General features: G+C 42.9%; 2 long non-coding RNA genes across 37 annotated transcripts in view; one reads left to right on the top strand and one right to left on the bottom strand.

Annotated features, from left to right (window-relative positions):
- Positions 1 to 8,138: 8,138 nt before the first annotated feature.
- Positions 8,139 to 20,111, bottom strand: part of LOC109446856 (uncharacterized) — a 47,351-nt gene continuing 35,378 nt past the window's right edge. For 24 of the 35 annotated variants that reach the window (XR_012495754.1, XR_012495772.1, XR_012495759.1 and 21 more), the window contains 3 exons: positions 15,101 to 15,188; positions 13,140 to 14,144; positions 10,567 to 10,701 (listed from right to left, as the gene is read on the bottom strand). This is a non-coding gene — a long non-coding RNA (uncharacterized LOC109446856). Of the gene's footprint in view, positions 9,841 to 10,559; positions 10,702 to 13,139; positions 14,145 to 15,100; positions 15,189 to 16,991; positions 19,015 to 20,111 lie in introns of those variants that run through there. The other 11 variants (XR_012495798.1, XR_012495778.1, XR_012495768.1 and 8 more) reach the window with 8 other exon arrangements.
- LOC109446864 (uncharacterized) overlaps positions 10,481 to 20,111 on the top strand; it is a 29,843-nt gene continuing 20,212 nt past the window's right edge. For both annotated transcript variants that reach the window (XR_012495800.1, XR_012495799.1), the window contains exons 1-2: positions 10,481 to 10,617; positions 13,558 to 15,263. This is a non-coding gene — a long non-coding RNA (uncharacterized LOC109446864). The remainder of the gene's footprint in view (positions 10,618 to 13,557; positions 15,264 to 20,111) is intronic.

Here is a 20,111-nt window from a genome sequence, read left to right as displayed (position 1 = left end):
GATGATGGGACAGCCAAGAAGTGACCAGAGGCAGGATCCTGGTGACATCATTTAAGCCTGTAGATTGAGCCACACATCCAAGTACTTTTCATTTACTTGAACCAATATGTTTCTTTTATTATTTAGGCAGCTTGACTTGTATCATCTGTCGCTTAAAACTAAAATGTCTAGGCTAGTTCAGGTAGTTTCTAACTCTTCTGCCTCATTAGCCAGAGACAATTCACAGCATGAGGAGCCAGCATAAGATTCAATCACCAAAACTGAGCCACAGAAATGTCTTCCATGATATTCTATGGCTACTCACCAGTTTTACTCAGCAACCTGGAAAAGTTGGAAATGTTCCTTTTGCCCAGATGCCCAGGGGACAAGTCTCGCCTACTGGGAGTTGTGAGGTAATTGTGTGGTACAATGGGAAGCATACTTCACTTAGTAGAGATTGAGCTGTGCTCTAATTGTGCTTGGACACCTGCGTGATGAAAAGATGGCTCCCAATGGTAATGGAGGCTGCATGCAGAAGAAAGTCTTCTCCCCCAAGCATGGGATATAAGTCCTCTCTTTAAGTCTGACTGGGCCACCACAGGTCATGGACTCATCACTGGATCAATAGCAGTGGCCAGGAGAATGTCATGCATTAATTGGCTTAGACTAACTAGGAACCACACTAGAGCTGGAAATGGTGTCACATTGGTTAAAGCTGAATCACACTGGGGAGGGATAAATCCCCAAACTGGAATTCTGTTGAGAAGAGAAGTAGGGACTAGATGTTGGATAAGATCAAGAATGTCATTGTAGACACTACTTGACCGTGTGAACTTGGGTAGATCCCTCTAACTCCTTGGGCCTCGGTATGCTTGTCTGTAAATTGAAGAGGACAGAATGAAGGATATCAACACTCCTTTCCTACTCCAACATACTATGACTCTATTCAACTCCTAACACAAAAGAGGAAACCCACGTAGATCATATGGTAGGATGGTAATGGCTCATGTTCATTCATTTCTAAGTTGTTTCACTTTGAGCTGAGGTCTTTATAGGGTACAGGGGTGTCCTACTTTAAGAAAACCCAAAATGAGATCCATAAAACACATAAATTAGGTGGGACTACAAATACTATATTTGCTTTACAAAGGGATTTTTCACAGTTCTCTGTTTCTGTTTTCTATTTATTGCTAGATAGTATGACGATATGATGTCTTAAGCTTGAAGAAATAGCTTTTGCAATCTTTGGATGTTTCCTTTGCTTTTGTTTGAGGAATTCTGCTGTTTCTCCATACTGGAGAAGGCATACAAAGCTGTCTTATACGATAAATTTGGAAAGGAACTAAGGAGACTGTCAAAGAAAATGTGGGAAAATAAGCTTAACCTGGTGCAGCTCCATTCGGCGTACGTTAATTTAGCATTCATATGTTTTAATAACTTCCCTTATCACTCCTGGGCTTTATCAAGTACATTTATGCCCAAACAGAGGTTTTCTCCTTTCCCTCTGATACTTTTCTTCTTCTCTGGCTTGCTCTAAAGTCATGAAAATGAAGGAGCAGCATAGCAGATATGTCCACTGGTTCCCAAGCCAAAATTTCATCTCAAAATCTAGCAACTTCTAAGAGCATGAGGATAAATCAGTCTTACTCAGTTCTGACTCTCAGCACCTCCTTCTCCCATGACAAAATTCCAGTCTCTTCTCAGTTCCCTCCTACCTCTTACCTTAAATACTTCCTACCCTGTGCCTCTCTTGATAACACTCTGTACGTAAACAGGGCCATGGTGTACCAGGAACTCTGTCAGAATTGCACTCGTGTTCCTTTGCGACAGTCCTTCCTCCCTTCTGCCTCCAGACCCACCCCATGGACCCTGACCCTAGTCAGCCCGCTTGGTACAGAGCTTTGCCAGACTCTGGCAGCTCAAACCATGTAATATAACAGGCAAGGCTCTTTCTAGCTCAAAACTCTTCCCCAGGCCAACTTCCCCGCCTGGCATGTCAACTCCTTACAGCTTAGGAAACTCCAAAAGAATAAACTAACATGTTCTCTAGTGTCTCCAGGGAGAAAGATCTCTTCTTCCTCTAGCACAGCAACCTACAGAAGACAGTCAATCCACAAGACAATGAGAATAAAAGTGAGTTTAGAAATGGAATGTTTTACCAAAAAAAGAAGAAGAAGAAGAAGAAGAAAAACCCACCTGATTTTAAACAGATTCCTACTCCTGTACAGTTCTTGAAGTCACAGATAATGATCTAAGGATGTAGTCCTCAAATCCATTTATTTTGGCTTTCAGTGTTTTTAAAATTGAGAGATTCTGCATACAAATTCTAATGTATGTCTTCTCCTAAAAAAAAGAAAAAAAAAAAAAGAAAAAAAAACCTTCTGGCAACATTAGGTCTAGATTCATTTGGCAACCACCAGCCAGAGCTGGGTCAACGTTACTCCCTTGAGATAAAACTCCTGCCTCACCCCAAGTCTATTGCTGCGTTTTGTCCACATCGTGCCCTTCTCCTCCAGCACGTCCCTGCCTGACCACACGCCCTCTCCCAAGCAGGTGTGTATGGCTACACATCTTGTTTTACAAATCACTCCTGCTCCCCCACCCCCATGGCTATATAATCTCATTTAGGCTTCACAGCAGTTCTGTGGAACAGCAATCAATGCCCAGTTGCAATCAAAAAACAAACAAAAGCTTTTTCCAGATTTCTGAATTATAAAGCCACATTCTGTGACATGTAGAAAGTAAATTATAAAAACCGGTTCAAACCAAAACTGGATTTAGCATATTTTTCTGTACCTGGTCAGACCGTACAGCTACACGGCATATTGTAAATACCTGGAAAGATTTTGAAATCCTAATGCGAGGAAGCATCACAGACCACATGATTCAGCCTCTCTGGTGGGGGGCTCCGGGCATGAACAGTGTTTTAAACCCCCAGGTGATTGATTGTAATGTGCCCCTGAGACTGTGAACCATTTCCTTCGAATCTGCCCTCAAATCAATGGCTACCCAACCTCAGGGAAGGAAAAGAAGGGAATTGAACATTTCCCAACTCCTGGCTCTAAGAAAAGTAAAATTGTTACCAGATCTTTAAAGTTTAATGGTTCCTGGGATATTTAGAGGACCGGAGGTATTGTTCTGTCTCAGAAAAAAAAAATTCTAAGCTTTAATAATAGAAACTGGCCAAACATACTCCTAACAAGTTCTGGTTAAGTCACACCCTCTTGTAAAGTCACTCATAACCCACCCATCTCACATGCAGACCGGTGGCCAGTCTGACCTCTAAAAGTGCCTCTAATAGGAGCTGTGTATAGGGCTCTTTAGCAGAACGCTGCTGAAATTATTTCATTATGATTTTACTACAGAGGGATTGAAATAAAAGGGGCCAGAGAGGGCCCCCAACATGTTCCAAATATTCACCAGGCAGAAGCACTTAAGCAAGAGACACACCTTCTGCTGGAGATGCTCCAGTTTGGGGCTGAGCCAAGGGTGTGTACACGTGTGGCCTTCGCCAGAGACTAAATATGCATGCAAGCACAGGAAGTCAGCTCGGGCAGCCTAGGGACATTTAAGGTGACCAGTGATTTAGTTCAAGGCATAACCTGTTCTGTCAAAGCCATTTTCAAATGGTCCTCAGCCTCTGATTTTGGGGACTAACAATATTCCAAGATTCAGAGGCTGAATTTTGGAGGGGGGAAAAAAACCTATTCTTACCACTAGCTCAGAAATACTTGGTCATTCTTTGACCCAGGGGTGGAAATGACCAATGTATTGGAACCAAAAGTTGGTTCTCTATTTGTTCGATAATGTCTCTAAATAACATCAAGGCTGCAAAGCACTGTAATCACCAAAAGTATTTATTAAGCAGCTCCTGGCTTAGGGCTATGCATGATGACTAAAAACGTTCGGTCTCTGATTTCTACTTGGTGCTTAAGAAACATATGCATTATTAAATGAAAACTACTGTAAGTGTTCGTTTCTCTGTTGTCACCTTAGAGTTGATAAGGCCCCTATAGATATATAAATACATTACAAATATATAAACACATAACTCTTATTCAATATGGGGATCCTATCTCATTTTGAGATATGCCCATCGTATCAAATGATATGAGGACGACCTCTAGCATTTGCAGACATACGAAACCAACTATTTGCACCAGTGGCCAACCTGAGCCAGCACAGAAGCTCCAGGTTCACACTGGGCAGTTGGAGGATAGGTAGCAGCACCAGGTCAGGAGCTCTGGGGAGGATTTAATGCAGGAAAAAAGTGCTCATCTTTGACCAGAGCTGTGCGAAACCAGTTGCCTCACTTTTAATCTGACCCTCCACCCAGACTGAGCTGCAATGGGAATCAGTCTAGGCTAGTTAGGGTTGGGGAAACGGTTTCAGGCAGATGCCAAAGAGCTGCTCTTTGATTCACCTGCATAGAATCATGGAGCACGGTTTGGAAGGTGCACAGCAACAGTTAGAACTTTTTTAGTTGCAAGTTGTAGAATCTCAACAGAAATTGACCTGAACAAAAAGGGAATTTATTGACTTCCAGTCATGGCTGGATCTAAGGGCTCAAACGATATTATCCAGAATCAGTTGCTTTCCATCCCTCAACTCTGATTTCCTCCGTGCTGGCTTAATCTTCAGACAGGCCTTCTCCAAGGGGTGGCGATAATAATTGCCAGAAGCTCCTGGCTGACTTCCCACCAGTTTGGCACCCCCAAATAATTCTAATAAGAACTTGGAGCTAGTTTCCATTGACCTAGCCAGAGTCGTATACCCATCTGTGAACCAATATTTTGACCAGGGGAAGGCAGTTGTCTCACTGGCCAGGCTGTGGTCACATGCCCGCTCTTCATTCAAGGAGGGGTGGTCAGCCATGGAGTAACACTTTAGGGGATGCCCAAAAGAAAATGGAAGGTGAATAGAAGCTGAGTGTCAAAAACAATAGCTTTCCTTCACTGGACTGTGGTGACCCAGTCTGTGGATCCTGGAGTTATGATACCTCTTCTTACCTTCAATGTCATTGAATTTCCTGTGTCTGAAACTGAATAGGCAATTTGATAAATAGTTTTAATATAAATGGATGAAGGAATCTGGTTGAGTGTATAAGCAGGAACCATTTAAATATTCTACAGTATTTGGTGATATTCCTAAATGGATGGTACAAAAGCAAAGATGCAAAGATGAAAGAAGAGATCAGAGGAAGCCATAAGAAAAGAAGCAATAGCAGAACTGGCTTTTGAAAGATGAATAGGTATAGAGAGGGGGAGGGGAGCATTCCAAGCGGGGACATAACATGGCCACAGGCCCTGAGATCAGACCAGCCCCAAGCATCCCGGAACAGAGAGGAAACTTGCCAGCTGAGCTCCATGTGGGCAAAGAGTGGGAGAGGAGTGGGAGGCTAGGGTAGGCCAATTTTAAGTGTAGAATGGCCATCTGAAGAGTAGACACTGGAGGGAGCAGGGTGAGTCGGCATTGAAGGGAGAGAGGAAAAGTTTAGTTTGGGACAGGATGAGCCAGCAGCGTCTGCAGGAAGCACGAAGTAGGAGAGTGAGGATGACAGCGTTGCTTCGGAAGGATAAGCCTGATGGAGATGTGCAGGGTGGATGGATTGTCAGGGGTGAAGACAGAAACAGGGAATAGTCCAGATGCTATTGCCAGGTAAAGGTGATGAGGGCCAGGATTCTACCCCCGCAGATAGACTTTTTCAACCCAGTTTTAAAAGCCCACTGGTCAACATGCCTTGCCCCCTCTTACCCTTTTTCTCTCCTGCTTCTTTTCCTGCCAACACTTCCTGAATGCATGTCTGATATTTGACTATATTCAGGAAACTTTTAAATGTCTGGAGGCTCCACTGAGAGAAGGGCTCAATCATACCACGAGGAAAGACCAAGCCTTGCTAAGAGACACACAGGGACTGATGGGGATGACACAGAGGCCCAGGCAGGCCAAAGAAGGTAAACTTACTGCCCCAATTCGGCAAGCTGACTGACTGACTCTGAATCTCAGCTTCACTGTTTACTGTCTGTGTGATCGTCTGCAAGTTCTCTCTGCTGACCTCATTACTTCTCATCTAATTGTGAGAATGTAATTGTGCTAATAATGTATGTAAAGTGCTTGATTAAATAATGTTTTTGATTGTATTAGTATTAGTTTAGTATTAGTATTAATATTAGTATGATTAGTATTAGTATTAATATTAGTATTAGTATTAGTAGCATCTGGGAACGACACAAGGAACCATGCTGGTAAAACTCACCTAGACTTCCTCCCAAAGCTAAAAATTCCTACATGAAAGGGAGGCTTTTAGAGTTGGATTTCAGCTCTCCATTGGTCCTCAAGCCAACCTGAGACCAACAAGCTCTGACCAACCACTAGAGGGAGAGTGGACTTCCAAAACCCACAGCCCTTTAACCCAGTGTTTTCACACTGCAGGTAGCTACAGTTTAGTGGTTATGATGTCAACTTACTGGGATTCAAATAGCACTTTTTAATGAAATAGAATGAAATAGAAAATGACAGTGATTGCAGAAGATACAGGTAGATATTGTTTCACACAGTTCTTTCTTTTAGTTACATAATTATATATGCATGTGTAAAATGTATTTCACTGTGGGTCATGGTCAACCGTCCAAAAGCTTGAGAAACATTGCCTTAAGGCACATGCAGGGGAAAGTGGCCGATTTTCTTCAATTCTCAGACAGACACCAAACAGGTTACATTCAGGTAAGTCATTGCTCTGTATTAAAGAAGAATCAGATACAGGAGTGGAGGACTAGATTTAACTAATGATGCCCCATATTGTTAGGAATTTATATTCTTTCTTGGACGGTCTTCCTCTGGTTTTTATTAATATAAGCACTGCTCAAGGTCTAACCTAGCCCTCTTTTTCCAAAGGCCTATGAATAACCTTCATGGCTCTCTTTCTAGGTGATGACATCTACTCCCAAAGCTTTCATTGGTTTCTCTATGTGGCTGAATCCTGAATTACTTCTTTAGCTCTTAGCTCCAAATATGTATTTCCAAATGATGGCTGGAATTCTCTCCCTAGATGTCCCATAGACCCCTGAAGATCAACCTGTCTAAAACTCAACACGTCACTTCCCTTTATTAGAAGAAAGGTACAAAGGCCTTCTTCCTGCGCTCCTTCTCTTGGCCCCGGTCTTAGTCTTGTCAATCTACTATAACAAAATGTCACAGATTGGGTGGCTTATCACCATGAAAATAAAATATATTCCCCACAGTTCTGGAGACTAGAAATCCATGTTTGATTGAGGGCCCTCTTCCAGGTGTAAGACTTTTTGTGATAGCCTCACATGGCAGAAGGGGCTAGGGAATCTCTGTGAAACCTCTTTCATAAGGCACTACCCTCATCCATGAGGGTCCCACCCTCGTGACTTAAGCACCTTCCAAGGGCCCCATCTCCTAATGCCACTATTTTGGGGGGTTAGGATTTCAATATATGAATTTCGAGGGGATCCATTCAGATGATAGCAGTCCTCTCTCCTCTCCATAACCCAGATGAGAAAGCTCAGTTATCACCAAGTCTTCTTTTTCCCTCTGTCTTCACCAAGCCCTATCATGTCTATCTCCCCAGTGCCCCATCTGTCCCACCTACTTTTCCCTCCTACTCTCATTGTTCTAGATGATTTGCGTAGTCTTCTTATTGGTCTCTATGTTTCCAATCTTTTTCCAGTCAGTGTGTTTCCAATCTCTCACCTTACCCATGGATCCTGCTCATGGCCGTCAGCTACCTTTCAAGAACACAGGTGGAATCGTATCATTCATTCATGTCATTCTGATTCTTAAAAACATGCAATAATTGCCCCAAAACATTACAATAAAGTAGAAATATGTAAGCACGGGATTGAAGGCCCAAGCCAGGAATGATCAATGGTTGTGTCTCAAGCGCCTCACCTGATTAGTGGTGGCTTCTTCAAGAGTTGTATTGAGAAGGAATCTGACAATTCATACAAAATGAGCAAGAAAGGTTAGCAGTGAGCGCAAAGGGGGCTGCACACACATGCAATCTACTTTTTTGCTTCTTCCTACATACTCTAGTATCAATTGCTTGGTCACAAGAACTACTTATTATTACCCGAATACACTACACAATTTTTATTAACCATAAACACCACTTTTTTTTTTTTTAAGGTTTTTTTTATTATTATTATTGGGGAATACTGGGGGACAGTGTGTTTCTCCAGGGCCCATCAGCTCCAAGTCGTTGTCCTTCAGTCTAGTTGTGGAGGGCGCAGCTCAGCTCCAAGTCCAGTTGCCATTTTCAATCTTTAGTTGCAGGGGGTGCAGTCCACCATCCCATGTGGGAATTGAAATGGCAACCGTGTTGTTGAGAGCTCACTCTCTAACCAACTGAGCCAATCTGGCCGCCCCAAGACCACCTATTTTCATGATTCCTTTCTTTTGCTGTCTATACTGCTCTTGTCTCAACTTCTACCTATTAGACTCTCATCTTGTTCCTGTAATACTCTGCCTTCACAGTTTATTACTTGTCCCTCCATTAAACACGTATTAACCTCCCTGTATTATAAGTATTACATATGTATGTGTGCATATGTGTGTATGTATGTATGTATATATATGTGTGTTTCTGCTTCTCCCACTGGACAATATGTAAACTCTTTGGAGGCACTGAACATATCTTACATATCCTCTCTGAACTCTTAGATCCCATATAGTAACTTAAACATAACAAGTATTCAATGGAAGTTTATAGAAATGAATGAACTAGTTAACCAATAATCTGATGACATGTTAACTTGGGAAGAAAAAAAAAGGTCACAGGGAATCTCCAGGAACTGGAATCATCTCAAAAGTAAAGACACTCTTTTAGGAATCTCCCAGTTACCAGCAGTGAGTAAGATCCGCAAGACAGCAGCCCCCAAATTAGGAGATAGGTGATGGAGCTGCAAATTCAAAAGAAGAGTCTCTTTCATTGGTACATCGGTATAGCACTTGACATTTATAAATGCCTCTGCAAGTACACAAGACAAGCTTTATGCCCCTTTCACCAACCAAGTTTTAGAAGCCATGACCTCCCCAATATCATATGTGTACCCACAAGACTCAAGCCCACGGCTCACATAGAGTTGTGCTCTTCTGCTTCACCAGTGGGATTTTGGTAAATTTTAATATAGAGAAAAGAATCCACTGCTATTACAAATAATAAGTTGGAAAACTACTACTGTCTATCCTATAGCGGTCTTACCCTCAGATCCTCCAAACAGATTCCCTAAGCTGTTTGTAAGTATGCCCTAAACTGGAGATTCAGCCCTAAGACTAGATAAAAATTGTTTCCAAGAAAAATTTCAAATCACCTTACCAAGCATTGGCAGCTTCTCAAGTTGGAGATTTATACGGAAGCCAACGACCCAAAGCCCTCAGCAAACTGGGGAACACTGTTTGTAATATCATGATAGCCTAAACAACTAAGAGAGAAATCACAGGCACTGGGGGTCTTTTCTTTTCCTTACAGGAAAATAGCTTTTGTTGTCATTGTCCCTTGAATGCCCAAGAGGGAGAAAAAAGAAATCTAAGGAGAGGCGGTGACAAACTTGTTAATTTTCCAAAGTCACCAAGTCCGGTCTTAGAAAAAGGCCATCAGGCATTTTGTTCTTCCAAGAACTATATACTTGGGATTTTTAATTTCGAGCCGTGAAAAACAAATGATCTGGGCCAAAAATCAGAGAGAACACTAAGATTTCAATGATTTTGGGGTTATCTTCCCTGTGTTTTCTCCTCTGGTCTGTATGGTTCCTCAAACAAAGTGGGATGGAAAAGTTCAAGCTCAGTTCACAGAAGAGAACATTCTGTACTCTGCACAACAGACTGGGTTGCTCCCTGTAAAACAAAATCAACAGCATGATCTCAGCCGCTACTGCCGCGGCAGGCACTGCGCCGCCAACCCACTGGCCCCAGCGTTTGAATAGACCGGCTGTCAAAGGCGCCCTATAGACAGAACAGGCCGCTGAAGGTGCAGCCGTAAGCGCATGCGCAAGACACACACACACACACACACACACACACACACACACACACACACACACACACACACACACGCAGAAGGCCACAGAAATGACTTTCTGTCCCATTGTTACTTCTCCCCAGAGGGTCAAGGAAGTTGTTTGGACATTTCTCTTTGGAGAGTAATTACAGCTGAAACATTTCCAAGGAAACAACCCCCCTGCGTGTGCACTTCTGCTCCAGCATTGATTGGAGCTTTTCAATCTTTTGGATGTTGCTGTAATCAAATGACAGCATTAACACTAAATATGCCTCTGCTTCCCTTAGGAGGAAGAGAGGGGGTAGGGAAAGGGAAGGAGAGTCGAGTTGGTTGTTGCAACCCCCACTCCCCCACTCCCTAAGCTTTTCAATTTTCTTCAGGATCCCCGGCTTTTTCTTCTTTCGTCTAAAATTTAGCACACAGTCCAGTGAATAATTATTGAGTGCATATTTTGTGGCAGTGAATAATACCTGTAGTAAGGTTTTTCTAGTGAAGTGAAAACCTGGCCTTAAAGCCAGTCAGGAAAGAGGGAAGGGAAGCTCCGTGTGGACCATATGTGGAGGGTGAAGGCCAGAGGAGGGTTTGAAGACTGAGGTACTAGATGGCCCTGGACATGGGTGAGTGTTCTTAAATATAACGAAGTAGACATCCCTGGGGTCTGGGGTTGCTTCCGCAGTGTTCTTTCCATGCTGAATTCAAGCCTATTCACAAAAGGAAGAAATGACAAAAAGAATGCACAACTGCCCACAGCAGGGGAGTGGAATTGCTGCTCCAAGACTCCTTTAAAATCCCCCTTTACTGCAGCTGTTTCAGGATGTAGAGACCAGCAGGGTGGGGGTGGGGATGGGGGTGAGGATGGGGGGTTGAGGGGGGAAGAAATGGGAAGTGGAAAAGCAGGGCCTTCAGTTATGCAAAGGACTTTGAATCCTGGTTTACTGTCTGTGACACCTCAGGTGAGATCCTCAGACTTTGTACGCATAGTCCCCATGCCCTCAGCTATTAATTAGAAAGAGAGATACCGATTTTGTAGAACTAGTGACTTTTGTGGAATTTAAGAAAATAATATATGCCTTTGTTTGCCATAGACTAGGTATTTATTTTATAAATGGTAATCATTGTTGTTATTAATGCGAGTACTATTCAGAGAAAGCTGTTAACTGGGGAGTCAGTTAAGAACTTCCACCAACGTGTCCTTTCAAATGTTTTCTTGCCCACATATTTTTATAATTTATTGACTTAGTAAATGTCTGTTGAGCACCTGCACTGAGTGCTGTGCTCTGTGCAAAGCACTGCACCAAGCACTGGGGTAACAAAAGCTTTGGCCTCAAGAAGCTTCCTCACCTTTCCAAGGAGGCCAGTGAACGCAGGCCAGCGGCAGAGGCCTGGGTCTTGACAAATGCTTCTACCCGGCCTTCCTTCTAGATCAGGCTACTTCCTTCTAGATCCCAGACCAACCAACTACCGTGTTTCCCAGAAAGTAAGATCTAACCAGACAATCAGCTCTAATGCATCTTTTGAAGCAAAAATTAATGTAAGACCCAGTATTATTTTACTATAGTATAAGATCAGTTCTAATATGATATAATGTAATGTAATAATATAATACCAGGTCTTATATGAATTTTTGCTCCAAAAGATGCATTAGAGCTGATTGTCCGGCTAGGTCTTATTTTCTGGGAAGCATGGTATGTGGCTGTCGCAAGCCATCCCACAGAGAAAAAGCTGCTGGGGAGTAGGGATTGGTCAGAAACAGCCTGATGCAAGACATTTCTGGGACTCCTCTTCCAGAATGTAAACACCCTTTCTCACCTCAGGACTAGAGCTCCTGCCAAGACTTTGAAAAACAAGTTACACAAGCACCTTAGAGTCGGTTGGACATGCCACATCATGGCTGCTGCTACACGGAAGGGGGCAGGGGTGGCCTCAAGGACTCAGTCAGGAATAATACAGAAATCTGTAAACACAAGACTCGCTGGGCCAGGAGTCCAAAAAAACCACAAGCCCTTGGGCACCACACCAAACCCCAGCCTGTGGAAGTAGTCAGTCATTGAAGATAATTTCACAGATTTCCCTACTGCCATCACTGATCCGATCTCAGAATTCACAGAGGAATCACCTGCATTAGAGTCAGGACCCAAGCCAAGGCAAGGCTTCCTTGGAACGGGTCACCTTGACATCTTCAATTCTTTCTTCCCCATCGTGATCTCCTCCCTCACTAGACCTACCTCACCTAGGGCCCTGTTTAAAATTTTGGCAGCAGACAGCCTTGTCTCAAAACCACCCTTCCCCATTGGACCTCCTTTGCCAAGGGCTACTGCCAACTCTCGCCAGTTGCAGGTGGGCTTTCTCAGAAGGCTAGAGTGTGCATGGGGCAGTAAAAGCAAAACGCTAGGGATTTGAGGTAGACCAAACTAAATAAATCCAGGGACTAGACAAGTAACCAAGTTCTCAGAGGAAGTAAATGAAGGAAAGTCGTTTCCAGAGAAATAAGCAAGACTTCATACCAACACACACATACTTGATGGGAGGAGCCTAAGGGAATGATGATGGTTGGCCATTCATTATGTGCCAGGTGCTTTATATACGTTCTCTCATTTAATCTCCATCGTAGGTAGTGATGTTATCCAAGACCCAAAGAGCTTAAATAACTGGCCCAAAGTCATGCGTCCAAATACATGGCAGAGCTTGCACGTAAACCCAGTTTCACCCAGCTTGAAAACCCAGATTCCTTTCATTATACTTTCTGCCTCTCTGCATGTAAGGATCTTATTAGAATACTATTGGAATCATCTTATACATCTAGTTCGGTTTTTCAGAAGCTGGAGTCTCTAGTTGAAGTCCTAACACCAAGTCCCACTCCTCCACTCAGATATATTTTGTCTGTCTCCATCTATATAAACAATCAGCAATAGTTATTGAACATTCATGAGGCACTGTGCTATGTTCTCTGGAGGACAGGAAGGTGAGTTATGTGTGAGTGTTGGCTTCAAGGAACTTACAGTCTGTCTGGAAAGGATAGGCTGTGTTGCAACAATGCACAATTATTTATTATTTATTTATTTTATTAATTATTCAAATCACCTCTGAATCTAAATGGCATGAACACAATGAAGGTTTACTTCTTGTTCACACCACACACCCATTGTGAGTCAGCAGTGTCCTCACTCAAGAACCCAGCGTGGTGGACAGTCCACTAGATGTCTCAAACATTGCCAGCCACCATGTCAGGGGGAAAGACAGCGTGATCAGTTACCAGCTCTTACCACTTCTTCCTCTGAACACTTCTTCCTGAAAGGGGTTCATGTCCATTCTGCTCACATTTAATTGGCCAAAGCAAATTAAACAGCCACACGTAGCTTCAAGGCGTTAGATAAATACAAACCTACCATAAGTCTGTAAGTGAGGAAAAACTTGAAAAATCTGATAAATAGACCTGCTAATAACCACATTTTTGGAAGAGGAGTGGCCTCAAAGCCTTATACCTGAAATTCCAAATAATGTAAGACTGAAAGATTAAATACCCTCAGAGTAGATTCATTCAAGGCTTATGTCTTAAGGACTCAAGAAAGAATTTCCTGGACTGGAGACATCAGTGAAGTGTCCTAAGGAAGTGAAGACCTGCATTGAGCCTTGCAGAGTGGGAAGAGCTTGGATGGACCTACAAGACCAGACCAGTTGCATTCATCTTGACCTTCACTAGGGTGATGGTAACCCACCAGCAACCACTCTCATGAACAACATAGGTCACTCCAGGCCTGTAGCGACAACCTGAATGGATGCTTGAAATCCAGACTATACACCACGGGCTTGAAAGGAGGGGGTCTATCATAGCTGGGCAGAGTGCTAGAGTCAGGGAGAAAGGACAGTTGGCCAAAGCATTACTTAAGAAGGTATAGAAGATCTTTAAACAGGAGGAAACCATGATTAGAAGGGGATTTTAGGGATTTTAATCTGTGGCTATATGCTTTCATTTATTTCTTCTCTCATTTCATAAATATTTGAAATATTTTGCATAGGAGATGCAAAGGTGTATAAAGCTTGATTCTTACCCTCAAGATGCTTCTGTCTTTAGCAGAAGAAGAAAGTGCTTGGTTTTTCATCCTTACCTTTTAAGAGGGATTGATCTCAGATTGATGAACAGGATCTAAAATTTCAAGGATGCACATTAATAAAGAAGAAAGGGCTGAAAAAGCTAAATTGCTAGTTGAGATTGGGGTGAGAGTAAGGAATCCAGGGGTGGGAGGAAGTCAGAGGAGTTAAGACAGGGGGCAATGGGAGAAAAAGCTTTTGGAATGATGGAGATTTTTAATGAGGATTTTTATGAAGTTTGGCCCTATAGTGTACAATGTAAACCCTCCACTTTTCTTCCCTGTGAACATTTCAGTAAAATCTACATTACTCAAAATGCTTTGGAAGGGGGCTTGAGAGGTCATGGGGGTGGGGGGGCCATTAGGTAGAAATGAAATGACGATCATGGCCTCCGAGTGAGCACAGGGTATGAGCAGGGATTTCCCAAGAGAGGCCAGTCATGTCAGTGTTAAACATATATGTACAATCACAGTTGTACAGGATAAAGCGGCAATTTTGGGAATGGGTGAGTTTCAAGAACAGCTTTGTAAAGGAAATTAAATGTGATCCTGATACCAGGTGTTAAAAAACCAGAAAGTGTCCCCAGCCCATGTGGATTAATGGAAGCATTCTAGCCCAGGCATAAAAGAGCAGTATGTGCAAAGACACTGGGGTGTGGAAGTGCCTGCTTTATTTGAGCTACTCCAAACAAACACTGATGGACAGGATTATGAGGGATAAAGTCAGGAAGAGCAAGTTTGGTAATCCAATCCAATAAGCAGGTTTTGTAGAAATGAGGGCATGTATTCATCTTCAAAATTATGTATTCAGCATTTACTGACTCGCAAATACTTTCCAGCTTTTATATTATTACAAAGAAATTTTGTTTGATTTGGCAAGATCCTGGGAAACTTATGATTTCCTATTTTCTTACCTATTGGTGAGAAAAATGGTGGATGCAGAGGTGAACTTTTCTAAGGACGTCCTGACTTATTTATATTCATTGCTCACGTACAGCATGCCAATATTTACCTTGCTGCTAAGCACCACCTCTCCATGTGCAGTGGAGAGAACGTGCCAAGAGTCTTCATATCCTGTGTCCCGCGAGGTGAAGGATTGCCTGAGACAGCAGCACACAGAAGCAGAAAGGTGGTGTCTATTAAAACACACTTCTTGATTTACAGTCAACTGTCAGGTAGGAAAATTTATCTCTGCTGATCAGAGCGGAAAGTACCCTGAGTGTGGGGTGTGAGTGTATGTGTATGCCTGGGTATATTTTAACTATCCACCTGGGAAATCTCTAAATCAGCATTTATTTCAATAATCTCATACATTCATATGGCACCTTTCTCCACAAATGCTTCCAAAGCAGTTTGTAAATTTTATATAGCTGGAGAACCATCACTGCCGGAATAGAAGGAAATATATGCTTATCAGCTTCCTAACAAGAACCTGAGATTACATGTACTTTTGTTAAGACGTACAGGGTTCCAAAGATGTGTATTTAATTCAGAATGTGTGTATATTTAAATGACATTGTAGTTCATTAAAATCACTATTCAAATTTCCACCTAATAATCTATTCACATTCTGCCTAGCCTTCCAGGCCCACCTCTAGTTTCAACTCTTCAGTTGACACTAAAAGTTAGTCCCCTGGAGCAAAGTACTGTCACCTTGCCTTGGATATTGCTCTTCCCTAAATACCCAGAAGAACAGAAGTGGGCAGGAGATCTTGTATCCCTCTTAATGGTTATACATTATGCATTTCTGGCCCATGCAGAGGCTGAGAAGCATCTGAGAGGCCCGTGAGCACCTATGAGGAAATTAAAGGAACTTCAAATCATTCATTCAGTCAATATTTATTGAGCAATTGTTATGTTCCAAAACTCTGCTAGGGTGCTGGAGATACAGCTGAGAGCATAAGAGACCAGGCCCCTGACCTTGTGGAGCCAGCAGTCTAGCAAGGATATGGCTATTAGTGAAATAATCACATAAATCATAGTAAACTGAGAACCAAGATAAGTGCTACAAAGGGTAGTTCTGAGAGCGTAAGGGAACTTCACTGATACTGAGGAGTCAGGGCAGGCTTTCATGAGAAAATGAAGTACAAGTTTTCATCTGAAGGATGAATAGGAGTTAACTAGACCTCTCTCTCTCTCTCTCTCTCTCTCTCCAACCTGTTTTCTCATTTGTAAAAGGACTATACTAACAGTACTTTGCCTAAGTGTGGGGTCCCCAGAAGAGCCAACCTTGAAATAAGGACTCTTGTGAATGTGGTTTCTTAGGAAGTGTCCCCAAGGAAAACTGCTTGAGAAGCTGAATGGGACTGGGAAGGGAAGGAAAGCATGCATGTTTGAGAAGCAAGCAAAATGCCATGGAGGGGAGAACTGGAGACAGGAGAGGTGACACGGGGAGCTGGGGTGCTTGTCCCTTGCACTGGTTAGTTACCAATCAAGTCCCAGGCACGTCTGCCCTCTGCGCTGGGAAGCAAAATGGTTCCAGTAGCTTGAAAACTGTCCCCCAACACACAGCTGCCATGGTGCTGGCTGCTGGGTACACAGCACATGGTGATAACTGTTTGCAGGAATATGGCAAAGGGATGTAGGGGCAGAGGATGGAGGCCTTTGCTGCAAAGGCTGCAGGTACAGGTGAAAGAAAATAATGCATATTGGAGCACAGCACAGTGGCTGGCGCATAGTAAGTGCTCACTAAATATTATCTCTTGTAAGTCTTATTATTGACTGTGCATTGACATGGCCCGGGACAGGCTCTGCTTTACCCACCCAGTCATCTCTGCCTACTCCCACCCTGCAGGAACCCACTCTGCTACCCACACTCTCTGCCAGGTCTCCTGAGACAAACACACATATAAATATAGCAAAATATATTTATATTTCCCAGGATTGTCACATTTTGCTGAGCTCATAACAGAACTGAACAAATAGCCCTGTCATCCTCTGTAATACGTTCTATCATTCACTGAGGCTTCATCTCTCCCCGGCCTCCTGGGCTCCTGGAGCTCAGAAATTCATGTGCCTGGCTGCTTCTTAAATGTGATGTGTACTAACCTGATACAATTCTCAGGCCTTCGTTTGCTGGGCAAGTTGATAGAATTTTTGGACCAGAGGGATTTCCTCGATCTGCTCATCTTACTGGGTGGCACACTGAACAATTGTTTTCTACTTCAAACATCAGCATTTTAAATAAAAAGAATGAACTATGATACATGAACAAGAATGAATCTCAAAAACATTATCCTGGGTGGAAAAGCCAGACACAAAAGAACATATATGGTATGACTCCGTTTATTGGAAATTCTGAAACAGGCAGTATTAATCTATTGTGACAGAAAGTGGGCCAGCGGTTGCCTGGAGCTGGGGCTGGGGTAACTGCAAAAAGGCCTAAGGGAACTTTGGGGAGTTGAAATGTTGCTTGTCTTGGTTGTGGAGGTGGTTACACCAGTTGTACACATTTGTCAAAACTCATTAGAATGGTATTCTTCAAATGGATGTGTTTTGCTGCATGTAAAGTATACCTAACTAAAGTTTATTTTAAAATTAAATATATAGGCATTTTATTGCCTGACCAAGAGATCAAAAGTAGATCCAAGACCATCGCAGGGAACTCCATCTGGCGAGACATACAGAAGCCTTTCTATTGTTCCCCTTCTGCACCCACTATTTTTTTCTTTTGGCAAGAAGTTGGTCTTTATTATTTGCACTAATGGAGGGGAACAATGGCCTAGAGAATTTAAAAAGAGAATAACCCACGAGTCATTTACATTTGATGGCTTGGGAATGTGTTTTGTTGCCTATCTGGTATGTGAATAGAGATATGCCTGCTCGATATCCCGAAATACACTTCAAACGAAATAATGGACTTCCTGAATTGTGCAGACCTGAATTGTTGGAAGCTTGGGAGGCACTTCACTTTCCCTGCCTGACCCCACTTTTCCCTTCTCCTCATTCCAAGCAGAAAATGCAATGTGTCACCCAATCCCAAACCTTCCTTCAAGCAGGCTATCTCTGTTGTTGAAGCTCTGCCTTCTTAAGATCTGGTGCCTCTGTGTTAACATGTAGTGAAAATAGAGGGAATTGAGATACTCGAGCCATTGAAAAAAAGCTTAAGAAAAGGTTCCTTGCAAATTAAGTGGAATCATCTACTTGACGATAATTGAGAACAGATTCTACAAAAATTAGTTCTTTATATTTAGGATGCACTTTAGCTGGCTCTGGCTCTGGGAAGCCTCCGCTGGTACACCTCACACCCCCAAACCCTGCTGCTCTCAGGGCTGGATTGGCTGTTCCTGGTGTTCGCACCCCACCCCCACCCAAACACCCTGGACTTGTCTTTCAGGGCACTTACCATGTGGAGGGCAAATGCCTGTTTACTAACCTGTGTCCTGGACCCAGACTGAAAGCTCTTAGAAAAGCAGGGTCTGTGGAGGTCACCATAGTAACCCCAGCTACCAGGGCCAGGCTCATAGTAGGTGCTTAATAAATAGTTGTTGAGTTGTTATTATTCTGAACACATCACAACAGAGTTTATTTAAGGTTTTGAAAATCAATTGCACAAACAGGAAAACTCTGGCGCTTCCAAAGGGAACTCCACCCAGACAGAGCTCCAGCAGGAAATACCAAAAAGTCAGTATCTAGCACAGAAATTATGTTTCAGGGCAAAGTCTCATGAGTTGATCTCTGAGAGGCAGTGGAATAGTCTGAAAAATCGAAGGCTTTAGGAACTCTTCATACAAATTTTCCTCCAAAGCAGGTGACAGGCTGTAAGTGGGGATAGAGGGAAGGGAGGAGAAGCTCCCAGGAGAAGGCCCCGGGGCTCTGGAGGAGCAGTGAACTTGGAGTCAATGGCCCAGCCTTGGTGTCTAGACTCAACGCCTCTGTAAATGACACTTCCCTCAGAGAGTTGTTGTGAAGTTCCATCTGTAAGTTCTTAAGGGTGATATGCATTTTAGCTGCTATATTATCAGGAAAGACGACAACAACCCTCACCTGGGACTTTCAAGTTCAGAGAAGAAAGGAAGAAGGAGGAAATGCTGAAAATAATCATAAGTTACTCCTATTATTATTAAGTATTATTATTCAGACACTGGCTTTCAAAGTATGAATCACACCAGCACCTTCTTTCTTTCTTTCCCATGGCTTCCTGGGTTCTCACCTTGGGCTCCTTTATCTCACAGGAGCAAGGAGAGAGCACAGAGAGTTTAAGTTCACTCAGCACTACTACACATTACCTGCATTCAAACTAGGAAAGAAGCAGTTGGCTAACATGAGCAGTTGAGAGTATCTGAATCCCAACTTTCCATAAATTCACCTTGGTGGGCACCTAGGTATCAATATATACAGTATCAAAATTTGTTGATTGTTGGTGCCTCCTTTCACAAATACTTAGTTAAGTAACCTCGTGAATTTAACAGAATGCCATCGCCTAGACCCATCAACTAACTTCACTTGAATTTAGATAATGAACTATGCCCATCAATATTTGGGGGAAAGCACAAGAATTGCAGAACATCAACAATCAGGTCAATTCCTAGTGAAAGTTCAGCTGGTGCATATGGTGATAGCATCATTCATTCATTCATTAAATCATTCGTTCAGCAAGAGGGAAAGAAGTTGGAGTCTGGCTTGAGTCCTGGCTCTGCCTTTTACTGGTGATATAACCTTAGTCAAGTTGCATGTCCTTTCTTTTGTAAGTTGCAGGTCACAATAATTCCTACCTTGGAGATTTGCTGTGAACAGTAAATGAGTAGTTTTAATTATTAGTAACAATTATAGCAATAACTGTGGCTCAGAGCCTAATAGATGCACCAAGAACCTAGAGCCATTTTGCCTTCTCCTCCAGGGGTGCCCATCCACACGTGGCAACATTGGAGCAGAGCAGCCAACTGTTCATATGGCACTTCCCACTTTAAGAACATTCTTTCCAGCCTTAAGGTCTTCAGTAGCTGCCATTGCCCTCATGCTCACAAGCCTCAGGTAGACATTGAAGGCAATCTTTGCAAAGTGCTGTGTTTCTAGTAAGACAA

The sequence above is a fragment of the Rhinolophus sinicus genome, linkage group LG04 (genome assembly GCF_036562045.2).
Source record: "Rhinolophus sinicus isolate RSC01 linkage group LG04, ASM3656204v1, whole genome shotgun sequence".
In the NCBI taxonomy this organism is placed as follows: Eukaryota; Metazoa; Chordata; class Mammalia; order Chiroptera; family Rhinolophidae; genus Rhinolophus; species Rhinolophus sinicus.
Note: the sequence above shows the minus strand (reverse complement) of the source record. Positions and strands in the feature narration are given on the sequence as shown.